This window comes from Choloepus didactylus, chromosome 10 (assembly GCF_015220235.1).
Source record: "Choloepus didactylus isolate mChoDid1 chromosome 10, mChoDid1.pri, whole genome shotgun sequence".
In the NCBI taxonomy this organism is placed as follows: domain Eukaryota; kingdom Metazoa; phylum Chordata; class Mammalia; order Pilosa; family Megalonychidae; genus Choloepus; species Choloepus didactylus.
The window spans coordinates 12,919,148-12,935,229 of record NC_051316.1 but is presented as its reverse complement, the minus strand read 5'-3'; the positions used below and the strand labels follow the sequence as shown (position 1 = coordinate 12,935,229).

The 16,082-nt window shown below is 42.3% G+C and overlaps 1 protein-coding gene across 2 annotated transcripts in view; it reads right to left on the bottom strand.

Annotated features, from left to right (window-relative positions):
- MFSD14B (major facilitator superfamily domain containing 14B) overlaps positions 1-16,082 on the bottom strand; it is a 113,567-nt gene that overhangs the window by 80,520 nt on the left and 16,965 nt on the right. The gene's annotated exons all lie outside the window — the stretch shown is intronic.

Here is a 16,082-nt window from a genome sequence, read left to right as displayed (position 1 = left end):
CACTTCAAGTTATTTACTTAAAAGTAAATGTATACTGTATGACACTCTATTTTTCTTTATATTATCTTTTTCATTATTCACCAAAAAGAAAAAAAACTTTTTCATAGTAATCAATATGTTCAAGTGCTGACTGTGGTGATAAATGTACAACTGATTGTACACTGTGGGTAATTGTTTGTTATGTGAGTATATCTCTATAAAATTGTAGGAAAAAATATAAATAGGGGTAAAAGTGCTGGAGAAAACATGGAGAGAGGGATGTACCTATTTACTGTTGATGAGGAGGCAGAATGGTGTAGCCTTTCTGGAGTTCACTGTGGTGGTTCCACAAGAAGCTAAGTATGAGGGGGCCATAAGGTCTTCTAACCTCATTATGGGGTATGTACTTGGAAGATCTGAGAGCAGAGACACGAATGGACATTTGCACACTGGTGTTTATGGAGGCAGTATTCATGATTTGCAATGGATGGAAGTGGCCTAAGGGTACACTGATTGAGGAACAGAATGGTGAACTGTGGTGTATGCATGCAATGGAATACTGAGCAACTATGAGGAGTGAAGTTGTGAGACACACAAGGAGGTGAATGGATCCTGTAGACAGTATTTTGAGTGAAGTAAGCCAGAAACAAAGGCAAACATAATGCCTCACCAGTATCGACTAACTACAATGTGTAAACACCATGGATGATTACATGGTATATGAATATAACGCAATAAAACTGAATTTAAAAAAAAAAAGTAAATGTAAACTTCTGGGAAGATGGCAGATTAGGAAAGACAGAACAAAATTCCCTTCCATAAAAAACACTTTAGATAAAAGGACAGAAAGTGCTCCAAAACAGCAGTTTCAGGGTTCCACTGGCTGTGCAGGAACATCTACACCCATAGTGAGTGTGTATTTGGAGAAGCCAAGAGACTTTTTAAGACCGATGAGTGTTGGGCCTGGAACACCACTGGGGAATGGGCAGTTGGAGCTGGCTGACAAGCACAGATGTGAGCAACCTTCCAAGCCCTGGGCACCCTCTTCAGCACATGGCTCAGGTGATAACCCTTCACAGACCCATGGCCAAGAGCCCCCATGCCAGAGACTGACAGTTGGAGTAGGCAATCGAGTGCAGAAGAGGGCAGTTTTCCACACCCCATGAAGCCATCTTTGAGTTGGCTAGGGAGATGACACTTCACAGCACCACGGTTGAGTTTCCTTGAGGGAATTTGGGATTGGGCGGGCTCCTGACGGCATCGACTCTTCCTCCACGGAAACCCATGGTGTGCACAGCCTAGAGGCAAGAGAGTTGTATGGAAGTGCTAGGAGCCCTTCCCCAACCCCAGGGACTTGCGGGTGTATGGCACACAGGGACTGTATGCCATCTGAACAAGAAGGTGAGATGCGCAGATCTGCAGACCCAGAGTACTCCACCCACAGCCCCAGGAACAACAGAACCACTGTGTCCAGGAGCGGACTCTCTGCCAAACTTGCACAGGGAATGCCCCCCCACCCACAGGGCTGGCAGTCCCAAGTGCACACAAACTTGGAGAACTGACTGGACTTCCACATGGTTCGGAACCCCACTCACTGCAGAGACAAAAGTTGGGGGAAAACTGTCTTAAGGGTAAGAGGTGGCTCAAGAGTGCCATCTGCTGATAGATCAGGAAAAGTGCACTCCACCAAGCTGTAGCTCTGGTAAGTGATGGATAAATGTTCAAATAATTCCACATATCCTAAAGGAACCCTAAAAAGATAAGCAGATGCCAAGAAGCCAAAAACAACAGAAAATTATAAAACATATGAAGAAACAAGAAGATATGGATAACCCAAACATCCGAATTAAAAAGTCAGAAGAGTCACAGAATTTGGAGCAATTAATCAGAGAAGTACACACAAACATCAAAGTCATGGCTCAATATATAAAGGATATGAAGAAGACCCTAGAAGAGCATAAAGAAGAATTTGCAAGAGTAAATAAAAAAATAGCAGATCTTAGGGAAATAAAAGATACTGTTGATCATATTAAAAATATTCTTGAGACACGTAACAGATTTCAAAAGGTAGAGGAATGAATTAGTGAACTCAAGGACAGGATGATGTATTGTGAAAGCACAAAAGAAGAAATCGTGAAAAAAACTGCAAAATTTGAAATGGATCTCAGGGAAATGATGAACAGGAAGCACACAAATATAAGAATCACCAGTGTTCCAGAAGAGGAAGAGAAAAGTAAAGGGCTAGGAGGTGTTTTCAAAGACACTACCGGAGAAAATTTCCCAACCCTTCTAAATGACATAAATATGCAAATCAAAGATGCCCAATGAACTCCAAATAGAATAAATCCAAATAAACCCACTCTGAGACATATCCTGATCAGACTGTCAAACACTGAAGAGGAGAAAGTTCTGAAACCAGCAAGGGAGAAGCGATTCACCACATAGAAGCGAAACAAGTGACTAAGTACTGACTACTCAGGCACCATGGAGAAGAGAAGGCAGTGGTATGACATTTAAAATTCTGAAACAAAAACTGCCAGCCAAGAATTCTTTATCCAGCAAAGCTCTCCTTCACAACTGAGGGAGAGCTTAAAATTTTCACAGACAAATGCAGAGAGAATCTGTTAACAAGAGACCTGCCCTACAAGAAATACTGACGGAGGAGATAAGATGAAGGCATAGAGAGGAGTGGAAGCTAGTTATTCCGCCCTGGAACATTTCATAAACGATAGAAAAATGAGTAAATAACCTGGAATAATTACGGAGAGACAAACATGACTGTCCACTCATCATACACCAACCTGAATTGGGAGGAATGCCCAAGATCGCAGCATAAAATCTGCAAATAAAAACTGTGGACCCACGCTGAGAGCCAAGAGTCCCTCCCTCACGGAAGCCTCATGGTGCTAGAGAGCAGAATTCTCCAAACAAGCAAGTGTACCCCAGCCCAGCTCCCACTGGGGTTTTAATATCAACCGCTCAATACAGACAGCAAATCCCCAACAAGCAGACAGAGGCTTTTGATGATGACTGACCTTGGGAGAGTAGGAACATACCTGTCTCAGGATGGGGAGCCCAGAGGATCGGGTGCTATCTTTGGCTGACGGGTGAATCTGGGAGCTTTCTGTCCCTTTCTATGTCAACCTGGGTGGCTCAGTGGAGAGAAAGCCTCAGCCATTTTAAAATCACAGCACTTTGACCCAGTCAGGGGTGGAGGTAGCAGAGTCAGAGAAACAAAGAATCTATTTATATGCAAATGACGTCTCTCTAGGGGGCATAGCCTTACATTCAGAACCAGAACCCAAAGCCTGGGGGAGGAGAGCCATGGGTCACACCCCCCACACCAACCTGTGACAGGTTGACAGGCACCACCTGCTGGGCAGAAAAGCACAGGATGTGTCAATCCTCTAAGACATACCATCAGGAAAACCGGATACTGAATATTTCCTCCTTCAGTGACCTGAGCTTGGCTTCATCTGGGAAAACCTGACTCGGGTGGCCTGGGGGGTCAGATTCCTAGACAACAGAAAACTACAACCTACACTAAGAAAAATGAAGTTATGGCCCAATCAAAGGAACAAACTTACACTTCAATTGAGATATAAGAATTTAAACAACTAATGCTAAATCAATTCAAAAAGTTTACAGAAGATATGGCAAAAGAGATAAAGACTATAAAGAAAACACTGGGCATACATAAGGCAGAAATCAAAAGTTCAAAAAAATAACTGGAAGAACCTATGCAAATGAAAGACACAACACAAGAGATGAGTGACACAATGGAAACATACAACAGTAGATCTCAAGAGGCAGAAGAAAACACCCACGAACTGGAGAAAAAAACACCTGAAAGCCTACATGCAAAGGAGCAGATGGAGAAAAGAATGGAAAAATATGAGCAACGTCTCCGGGAACTTAAGGACAAAATTAAATATAAGAATGTACTATCATTGGTGTCCCAGAAGGAGAAGAGAAGGGAAAAGGAGCAGAAGAAATAATAGAGGGAATAATCAATGAAAATTTCCCATCTCTCATGAAAGACATAAAATTGAAGATTCAAGATGCGCAGCATACTCCAAACAGAATAGATCTGAATAGGCCTATGCCAAGACACTTACTAATCAGATTACCAAACATCAAAGACAGAAAGAATACTGAAAGCAGCAAGAGAAAAGCGATCCATCACATACAAAGAAAGCTTAATAAAACTATGTGCAGATCTCTCAGCAGAAACCATGGAGGCAAGAAGGAAGTGGTGTGATATATTTAAGATACTGAAAGAGAAGAACCGCCAACCAAGAATCCTATATCCAGCAAAACTGTCCTTCAAATATGAGGGAGAGCTCAAAATATTTTCCAACAAACAGACAATGAGAGACTTTGTGAACAAGACACCTGCCCTACAGAAAATACTAAAGGGAGCACTACAGAGTGACAGGAGAAGACAGGAGTGAGAAGTCTGGAACACAATTCTAGGAGATGGTAGCACAGCAATGTAAGTACACTGAACAAAGATAACTATGAATATGGTTGTGAGAGAAGGGTTGGGAGCATGTGGGACACAAGAAGAAAGGAGGAAAGATAAAGACTGGGACTGTGTAACTCAGTGAAACCTAGACTGTTCAACAATTGCGATAAAATGTACAAATATGTTGTTTCATGAGGGAGAACAAGTAAATGTTAACCTTGCAAGGTGTTAAAAATGGGGAGGCATTGTGGGAGTGATGCAATCAACATAAACTAGAGACTATAATTAACAGAATCATTGTATTATGCTCCCTTTAATGTAACAAAGGTGATATACCAAGGTAAATGCAGGTAAGAGGAGGGGAGAGGGGAGGGATGTCAGACACTTGACATTGGTGGTGTTGTCTGACTCTTTATTCTACTTTGATTTAAGATTATCTTTCCTTTTGCTGCTTCCTAGTTGTCATGGTTTTTTTGTTCATTTTTTTCCTCTTTCCTTTTTCTTTTTCTTTTGCCTCTCTACCTTCTTTGACTTTTCCTCCTGCTTTGTGGAAGAAACGTAGATGCCCTTATAAAGATAGGGGTGAGGGTGGTAAACACATAAATATGTGACTATACAGAGAACCATCAACTGTTTACTTAGGATGGAATGTATGGCATGTGAACAAAACCATCTTAAAAAAAATGGGTTGATTAACTGTACAAATATTAGAAATCTCTTCCATGAACCAGAACAAATGTATGACAATAAAATGAGAAATTAATAATAGAAGGACATACAGGTAAAAAATATATACCTATTGCAAACTATATACTACTGTCAGTAGCATTTCAACATTCTTCCATAAACAGTAACAAATGTATTATACCAATACTACGAGTCAACAACGGAGGGGGGTGGTTAGGGGTATGGGAGGATTTGTTTCCTTTTCTTTTTTTTTTTTTTTTTCACTTCTTTGTCTTTTATTTCTTGTCTTGAGTAATGAAAAGGTTCCAAAAATTGAACAAAAATTAATTGTGGTGATGCATGCACAGCTGTATGAGGGTACCGGGGCAACTGATTGTACACTTTGGATCTTTGGATAATTGAATGGTATGTGAACAATCTCAATAAAAATTAAAATTTAAAAAAAAAAAAGCTATTGCTAAAATAATTAAATCATTATATTTGCCACCAAAAAAAAAAAAAAAGAAAGAAAGAAATACTGAAGGGAAGTCTACTAGCTGAGAAAAAAAGACAAGAGAGAGGCCTGGAGAAGGGCATAGAAATGAAGAGTATTCATAAGGGTAACTTAAAGGAAATAAAGAGAGAGAGAGAGAGAGAGAGGGAAAAAAGAGATCTGACAAATAAAAACCAAAGGATAAGACAGCTGATTCAAGAACTGTGAATGGATTAAACTCCCCAGTTAAAAGATAGATTGCCAAAATGGATTAAAAACTAAGAACCATCAATATGCCATTTACAAAATTCACCTTAGACCCAGAAACAAGAAGAGACTGAAAGTGAAAGAATAGAAAAAAATATTCCATGCAAGCTACAGCAAAAAGAAATCAGGGGTAGCAACAGTAATTTCAGATAAAATAGACTTTAAATGCAAGGATGCCGTAAGAAACAAAAAAGAACACTGTATACTAATAAAAGGAACAATTCACCAGGAAATAACAATCATAAATGTTTATACACCCAATCAAGGTGCTCCAAAGCACGAGACAAACATTGGCAAAACTGAAGCAAGGAATAGATGTTTCCACAACAATCATGGGAGACTTCAATACACCACTCTATTCTACAGACAGATCAACCAGACAGAGGACCAATGGGGACACTGAGAACCTAAACAGTGTGATAAAGAACTACACTTAACAGAATATATAGAGCATTACATCCCAAATTACCAGGATATACATTCTTCTCTAGCATTCATGGAATATTCTCTAGGATAGATCATAAGCTGAGGCATAGAAAAAAAAAAGCCTCATTAAATTTAAAAAGATTGATATTATCAACAGCACATTTTCTGATCACAATGGAGTGTAACAAGAAATCAATAACCATCAAAGAACCAGAACATTGACAAATACGTGGAGGTTAAACAACAGATTCCTAAACAATCAGTGGGTCAAAGAAGAAATTGCAAGAGAAATTGATGAATATAGAGAGACAAACGAAAACAAGAACACAATATATCAAAGCTGAGGGAATGTAGTGAAGGCAGTATTGAGGGGGAAATTTATAGCTCTGAATGCATACATTAAAAAGGAAGAAGCAGTCAAAATCAAAGAAACAGCCAAAATCAAAGGAAAACCTGAAAAAGCCAGAAAACAATCAGCAAACTAATCCTAAAGCAAGTAGAAGAAAAGAAATAACAAGGATTAAAGCAGAAATAAATGATATGGAAAAAAAATAGAATAAAACCAACACATGGTTCTTTGAGAAGATCAACAAGATTGACACACCCTTAGCTCAACAAAGTAAAAAAGCGAAAAGATGCAAATAAACAAAATAATAAATGAGAGGGGAGACATTACTGGGGATCCTGAAGAAATTAAAAAAAAAAATCATAAAAGAATACGATGAACAACTGTATGCCAACAAACTAGAGAATTAAGAAGAAATGGACGGTTTCCTGGAAACACAAGAACAACTCAGACTGACCAGAGAAGAAGTAGAAGACCTCAAAAAACGAATCACAAGCAAAGAGATCTAATCAGTCATCAAAAAGCTTCCCACAAATTAAAGCCCAGGCCCAGATAGCTTCACAGGGCAATTCTACCAAACTTTCCAAAAAGAATTGATACCATTCCTACTTAAACTCAACAAAATACTTGAAAATCAAATCCAAAGACACATTTAAAATATCACATACCATGACCAAGTAGGGTTCAACCAGGCATACAAGGGTGGTTCACCATAAGAAAATCAATGTAATACAACACATTAACAAATAAAAAGGAAAAAATCCAAAGGGAAAAACCAAATGATCTCAATAGATGCTGAAAAAGCATTTGACAAAATTAAGCATCTTTTTTTGATAAAAACAATTCATAAGGTAGGAATTGAAGGAAACTTCCTCAATATGATAAACAGCATATACAAAAAACCCATAGCCAGCATAGTACTCAATGGTGAGAGACTGAAAGCCTTCCCTCTAAGATCAGGAATGAGACAAGGATGCCTACTGTCACCACTATTATTCCACATTGTGCTAGAAGTTGTAGCCAGAGCAATACGGCAAGACAAAGAAACAAAAGGCACCCAAATCAGAAAGGAAGAAGTAAACTCTCAATATTTGCAGGTGATATGATCTTATATTTGGAAAACTCTGAGAAATTGAAGACACAGCTACTTGAGCTAATAAATTCAGCAAAATGGTGGGACATATGATTAATGTACATAAGTGAGTAATGTTCCTATACACTAAAAATGACCTAACTTGTTGGGGACGATTAAGGTAGCATGTATAAAATCCACCCTCAGCAATGCCGGAGATATGCAACATGACCGCTAGGGCTGATGCAATAGCGGCTTAAGTTGCCCTCAGCCTTCTATGGAAGTGATAGCCGTTCGTGCCTAAGATTCGCACCTAGAGTGCTAGCTTTACTACCTGCCTTCTACCCCAGCAACAGTAGCCAACAATCCTGTGCTAGCCTTACATCTGCCATCCGCCCTAGCAACAGCAGCCACCAATCCTAGACTGCCACCCGCCCTTGCTAGCCACACCCCCTCTCTCCTAGAGTATATATGCTCTGCCCCTTCAATAAAGATTTGCAGCTTGATCAGAAACCTGTCTTGCTGTCGTTCTTCGTGTCTCTTGTCCCATACCATTCTTCCCTCGCAGGAGCTGGAGACTCGGTTGATCGTCCCGTGGGCCGGGACAAACTGGCGCCCAACGTGGGGCTCAAGCTTTGCGAGGGACAGAAGGCCGCACTCAAGGAGAGAGCTCTCACACTCACCGCACCCGGGATCGCCGCGGGGAAGCGCGCTCGCGAGACAGATCCGTTCACCAGTCGATCAGTGCCGGCGAAAGGAAAGAAGAAGAACAAAAGAAAGCAACAAAAGGTAAGCCCCCACCCTCATCATGGGACAAGGAATTTCCCAACATGAATTATATGTTAGTCAAGTTAAGCAATCACTCAAGGCACGAGGAACACGAGTAAAGAAAAAAGATCTCACGCGCTTTTTTAATTTTCTGTTAAAAACCTGCCCTTGGTTCCCTCGAGAAGGTACTATAGACCACCAGTGCTGGCTAAGAGTTGGAGATTGTTTAAAAGATTATTTTCCAACTTTTGGTCCTGAAAAGGTCCCGGTTACTGCCTTTTCTTATTGGAACCTAATTAATGAAATTCTAAAAGTCCACTCTTCAGCTCCAGACGTTCAAAACCTCTGTAAATTAGGAGAGGAAGCTTTGAGAGAGCACTCTCGCCCTGCTTCAGCGTGTGGCTCAGTAATTATTAACATGCCTGAATATCCCTTAAACGAAAATCCTAACAGGGATAGGCCAAATACCCCAACCAGTCAAGTCAGTTTGTCGCCCGATCAGCACAAAATCGACCCAAAGGCTAAAATTTCTCCCTCTTTGGAGGAACCGGAGGTTAAAATTTCTCCCTCTTTAGAAAATAACTCCCTTCCTCCGTTCCGGCCACCCCCTTACGCACCCAATTTTCTCAAACCATATTCTCATTGGTATCCAGTCACGCCTTTATCCCAGTTTTGCGCTTTAGAAGAAGCCACAGAAAATCTCCGGCTACACGCCGATAATTTTAGAGAAACTTTTAAACAGGAGCAGCAGCATGCCGCCGATTTGCTCGCCGACCTCCGGTCGGCAACTCAAAGCATTGCAGCCCTTTCGCTTCCAGAAAACACCCGCTCATCGCGCCTCCATTGTACTCGCCGCGCCTATGCTTTTCCGGTTACGCGTAGTCAGACTCAACATTCTCAAAATGGCGCCACCGGCTCCCAAAATGGCGCCGCCGGCTCCAAAAATGGTGTCGCCGGCTCCAAAAATGGCGATTCTAGTAGCGATAGCGAGGAGGGTAATAAATCAGATTCCCCCAACTCTAGCAAAGGAGAGTGGGAGGAAGCTAGTTCCACCTCAACAGCTAAATATAAAAAAGTTAGTCTAAAATATCTAGAGAAATTAAAAAAGGCAGTGAGTAATTATGGCGCTACCACCCCCTTCACGCTCGCCCTGCTGGAAAGCCTTAGTGAAAAGGAATTTATTCCTAACGATTGGTTCCAGCTAGCCAGAGCTGCCTTGTCTGGCGGTGATTTCCTGTTATGGAAATCCGATTATGAAGAGCATTGTAAAAAATATGCCGCCCGTAATGCCCGTAAGACCACTTCTAAAACTTGGACCTTAAATAAATTTTTAGGTCAAAGTCCCTACCATCAAAGTGATAAGCAGGCTCAATTCCCCCCAGGTCTCTTAGCGCAAATACAAACGGCTGCGCTTAGAGCATGGAAAAAACTTCCGCAAAAGGGTGCCGCCACTGCCTCTCTCGCTAAATTAAGACAGGGGCCCGATGAGCCATATACGGATTTCCTTAGCCGTTTGCAAAACATGGCTGAGCGTTTATTTGGGGCTAGCGAAAACGAAAGTGATTTTATCAAGCACCTGGCCTATGAGAATGCTAACGCTGCCTGCCAAGCAGCAATCCGTCCCTTTCATAATACCAATCTTAATAATTACATAAAGCTCTGTTCTGGCATCGGGCCCACTCAAACCCTTGGAATAGCTATTGGCGCCGCTCTTCAAAATTTTGCAGCGCAGTACAAAAATTTTGTGGCACAAGCAAGGCCTCCAACATGTTATAACTGTAAGCAACCTGGCCATTTCTCAAAAAATTGCCCTGTGCCACGGATTAATTCCCCCTTACCCACTATCAACAAACCCCTATTGCCACCCTCTATTTGTCCCCGCTGTAAAAGAGGGTTTCACTGGGCGTCTGAATGCCATTCTCAGACAGACATAAACGGCCAACCCCTTAAGCCTAAGCCTCAGGGAAACTTCCAATGGGGCCGGCCCCAGGCCCCAACCAGAACGAACCCAGGGGCAGTACGGTTTGTTCAGCCATCCCCAGTCGCAGTACCCGCGCTCCCAATCATAAACCACGCTGCTATGTCTCAGACTTATGGAGAGCAACAGCAGGGAGCACAGGAATGGACCTCTGTACTGCCTCCGAATCAATATTAACCCCAGAAAACAGTCCTCTCCTCATACCAACAGGAGTCTATGGACCTTTACCCCCTAATACTTTTGGTCTCATTCTAGGAAGAGCTAGTGTCACCCTGCGCGGAGTACAAATCATCCCAGGTGTGCTAAATAATGATTTTAGAGGTGAAATACAAATAATCGCAGCCACCTCAAACAATATTATCTCTATTCCTTCTGGCACTCGAATAGCGCAACTTATAATACTCCCCGTTCAGCATGTCAACTCGAACTTCAAAAAACTCCAGCGCCCTACAGAGGCCCCTGGATCCTCCAATATTTTTTGGGCACAGCCAATATCCCATAATCGGCCCATCTTACGATTGAAATTAAATGGTAAATCTTTTGAAGGTATCTTAGACACAGGGGCTGACACCACAATTATATCTTCAAATCACTGGCCTAAATCCTGGCCTCTCACGGCCGCTGCCACCCACTTACAAGGAATAGGCGAAACCACAAATCCTTTACAGAGTTCACAAACCCTGAAATGGGAGGATGAGGAAGGAAACACTGGTACAGTTATACCATATGTTATCCCCCATCTCCCCGTCAATCTATGGGGCAGAGATATATTAAATCAAATGAAAGTTTTTATGTGCAGCCCTAGTGATACAGTCACTGCTCAAATGCTTAAAATGAACTTTCTCCCTGGCAAAGGCCTGGGCAAAACTAATCAAGGGATGAAACTGCCCATCTCTGTAACACCTAATATAGCTAGAACAGGACTTGGGCTCTCCCAAAATTTATCCTAACGGCCATTGACATCCCTGTACCCCATGTTGAAAAAATTTCCTGGAAATTTACGGAACCAGTGTGGGTTGATCAATGGCCTCTGACTCAGGAAAAGACCCTAGCGGCTATAAAGTTAGTACAGAAACAACTTAATGCCGGACATATTGAACCTACTCAGTCCCCTTGGAACACTCCTATTTTTGTCATAAAAAAGAAATCAGGTAAATGGAGATTGCTGCAAAATTTGCGAGCCGTAAACAAAGCTATGGTACCTATGGGAGCACTGCAACCTGGCCTCCCTTCGCCAGTTGCTATCCCTATTAATTTTCACAAAATAGTTATAGATTTAAAAGATTGTTTTTTCTCCATACCCCTTCACCCGGAAGATAGACAATATTTTGCCTTTAGTGTCCCTCAAATTAATTTTCAAGGCCCTATGCCTCGATTTCAATGGAAGGTTTTACCGCAAGGCATGGCTAATAGTCCAACTTTATGCCAAAAATTTGTTGCTGACGCCGTTAACCCTGTCAGACAACTATGGCCACAAATTTACATTCTCCATTATATGGATGATATTCTATTAGCAGGCCAGGACATATCTAAACTGCATTCTTGCTTTCAGAATCTTCTTAAACATCTAACAGCAAAAGGTCTTCAAACAGCCCCTAATAAGATACAAACTTCAGATCCCTTTTCCTATCTAGGATTCGAACTTTGGCACCAGCAAGTTTTAACACCTCGCATTCAATTGCGAACCTCCCATCTCTTAACGCTAAATGACTTCCAAAAACTTTTAGGGAATATTCAATGGCTTTGCCCCTACCTAAAACTGCCCACTGAAACTCTCCTGCTGCTCAATAATATCTTAAAGGGAGATGCAAACCCCTCCTCTCCCAGAAACCTAATTCCAGAAGCAAGGCAGGCGCTCACCATCATCAATCAGGCTATCCAAAATCAAATTTGCTATCAAATAAGCTACCACCAGCCTTTAGTCTTTATAGTTCTTGCCACAACCCACACACCTACAGGTGTATTCTGGCAATCCAATTTAAAATCACCAAACGGGCGAGGTCACCCATTGCTCTGGGTTCACCTCCCTGCTACTCCAACAAAGGTGCTCTCACCGTATATTTCTCTTATAGCTGCCCTCATAACTAAAGGCCGACAAACTAGTTGCCAGTTGTTTGGAAAAGACCCTGATTCCCTTATCGTCCCGTACACGCAAGATCAAATCCATTGGCTTTTCCAAACCAACGACGAATGGGCTATCGCATGCTCTTCGTTTCTGGGTGATATTAATAACCATTACCCCAGCGATCCGTTAATCCAATTTGCTAAAATCCATCAGTTCACCTTCCCAAAGGTCACCAAAACAAAACCAATAAACCCTGCTGTTTTGGTCTTTACTGACGGTTCAGCAAATGGGACCGCAGCATATGTCATCCAAGGCCAGGCATTTTCCCTGCACTCTCCCTATACCTCCGCTCAACTCGTCGAGCTCTATGCAGTCCTGCAGGTCTTTTCCCATCTCCAAGACCGACCTTTTAATTTATACACTGATAGCGCGTATATAGCTCAGTCTGTGCCGCTATTAGAAACAACTCCATTTATCAAACCATCCACCAATGCAGTTCCCTTATTCTCAAAGTTACAAAAACTAATTCTTAAACAACAGCGTCCCTTTTTTATAGGACACCTCCGTGCCCACCAGCACCTGCCAGGCCCTCTAACGGAAGGCAACGCAATGGCAGATGCTGCCACCCAATTAATATGTCCTAATTTTTCTAACTCTCTAACCTTAGCTTCTCAAGCCCATGCTCAACACCACCTAAATGCAAATACCCTTCGCTTAAAATTCAGTATTACAAGGGAACAAGCAAGGGAAGTTGTTAAAGCCTGCAGAAACTGTGTAACCCAACTGCCAGTCCCTCATTTGGGAGTCAATCCAAAAGGACTCATTCCAAATGAAATCTGGCAAATGGATGTCACCCATTTTGCCGGTTTTGGGCAACTTAAATATATCCATGTTTGTATTGACACATATAGTGGATTTATTCAAGCTAGTTTGCAAACAGGAGAAGCTTCGAAGCATGTTATTTCTCATTTACTACATTGCTTCACTACTTTAGGCTAACCTAAAATCATTAAAACAGACAATGGGCCTGGATATACTGGAAAAAATTTTCAAACCTTCTGTCAACAATTACAAATTAAGCCTATTACGGGAATACCATATAACCCCCAGGGGCAAGGAATAGTAGAACGAGCACATCGCACCTTAAAAAATGCCCTGTGCCGCCTAGCCGAAAGTACTCTCAATCTCACAAAACAACGACCTCGAGACCTTTTACATCATGCTCTTTTTGTTCGTAACTTCCTAACTCTGGATGATGAAGGACAATCTGCAGCTGACAGACATTGGCATCCCAAAGCACAGATGCAGCAAGCCACTGTTATGTGGCGTGACCCCTTAACGTCAGAATGGAATGGGCCTGCCCCGTGATTATTTGGGGACAAGGCTCTGCTTGCATATACGATCAAAAAAGGGAAGGCCCTCGTTGGCTTCCAGAATGGCTGATAAAACATATTAATTCCTCATTGCCGAAAGGAACCCATGAGACACTTCCCTCCCCTCCTCTTAATGATAACCTTTCCAGGGTAGAAGCCTCTCCCTGAGAAGAATATCTTCCTTCTCTCTTCCAGCACATCAATAACTCCTGCTATAACCCATCCAGAGACGACCAGCCCGCACACAACCGGAAGTGGAAAGAAGTCCTGCTTACAGGTTTATTCCATCACTAATCACATGAATTACCACTTGAATTACTATTGGCTTTTATTAATTGGTTTTCTGGCTTTGCTGTTTGCAGCCGGATTAGCAACCGTTGCCCCAAAAGATTGGAATCCGTTAGAAAGATTCCTGCTTGCTATAGCATATTTGTGCGTCGTAGGGTGTATTACTTTGCTAGCTTGTCTCCCTTAACAGGAAGAACCAATAGCCTCTATTAGTATGGCGTTGTTACGCCTACTGCCATTTAAAGTTGCCACCTTATATTTTTTCCTGCAAAGTGTGCGTGCCACCTTCGGCAATTCCAACCCCCATCAGCCTTGGAAATGGACCTTGGCACGATGGGAAGATTCCACAGTTGTGCAAACCCAAATTACAGCAGGACGCCCCTCCTTCCTTGTTTATGCCAGTGATCTAATTAAATGTTCAGACGGCGCACCATGCCTTAACAAAGCCCAATATTCCATGTGCCCGGCCTCCAACCCCAGAAAACAATATTGCAATACTCCCAACCAGTACTATTGTACATACTGGGGGTGTGAAACATTAGCTACCAATTGGAAACCTTCCACCCCTGATCACTACCTAACTTTAAAATGGTCCCCCCTTGGCTGCACACTCGGTAAACACACCACCTTATCTACATTTGGTGACTCAAACTGTGAAAAACTAAATCTCACCGTACAACTCCCCACTGATAACTCTTGGTTAAACGGTCGGACATGGGGCTTTAGAATCTACTTATTTTCATCAACCGACCCAGGAACTCTTATAGTAATAAAAAAGGAAGCAGTACAGCAAAAACCTTCTGCCATTGGACCAAATATAGTGCTCGCGCCTCCAGCTACCCCTCCTGTCCCGAGCACGCCCAGTACAAATCTTTCCAAAATTCACCCCACTACCCCCCCCTTTTACTAACATTCCAATATTGTCGTCCTCAAGCCCATCCATATCATTTGACAGCCCGCTTTGGCCACTACTCCAAGCCACCTTTCTCTCTCTAAACTCCTCCCAGCCTAATTTTACTCGTAGTTGTTGGCTGTGTTTCTCTGCCAAGCCTCCTTATTATGATGCTATAGCTCTTAATGTTACATTTAATACTTCTAATGAAGACAATCCTTCCCAATGCCCTTGGAATGCAAGAAAAATCAGTCTCACTATGCAATCCGTTCTTCACTCTGGGCATTGTATTGGTAATATTTCTGCCTCCTTAAAAACAGTCTGTGCACAGTCGTCCTTTCCATCGCCTGGCAAATTCTATATCCCCCCAACAGGGGCAAAATGGCTGTGCTCTTCTATGGGGCTTACTCCTTGCGTATCAGCAAAAGCCCTAACGGAAACAGGGGAAATGTGCCTCTTAGTGGCTGTGTTACCCCATGTCCTCTTTCATACAGAGGAAGACCTTTATCACCACTTGGTCGCGCAATCTCCAGCCACGCTGAGAAAGAAAAGAGAACTTGTTACGGTTGTTACTATTGCTTCTCTTTTAGGTATCACTAGCCTAGGCACCGGAATCGCCTCTATCGTTCTCCAAAACCAAGGCTTCTCCCACCTAAGAGCTGCTATAGACGAAGATTTAGCCCGCATTGAAACCTCCATTACCCATCTTGAAAAATCCCTTACGTCCCTATCAGAGGTTGTTCTCCAAAACAGGAGAGGCTTAGATCTGCTTTTCCTTAAGCAAGGAGGGCTTTGTGCTGCGCTAGGTGAGGAATGTTGCTTTTACGCTGACCATTCTGGCATAGTTAAGGATTCCATGACCAAACTTAGGGAAGGAATTGAAAATTGCAAACGTGAGCGAGAAACCCAAGGGGGTATCTCCTGGGGGCTTAATGGAATCCTCCCCTACCTCCTCCCTATATTAGGCCCCTTAATAACCATAATCCTTATAATATCTTTTG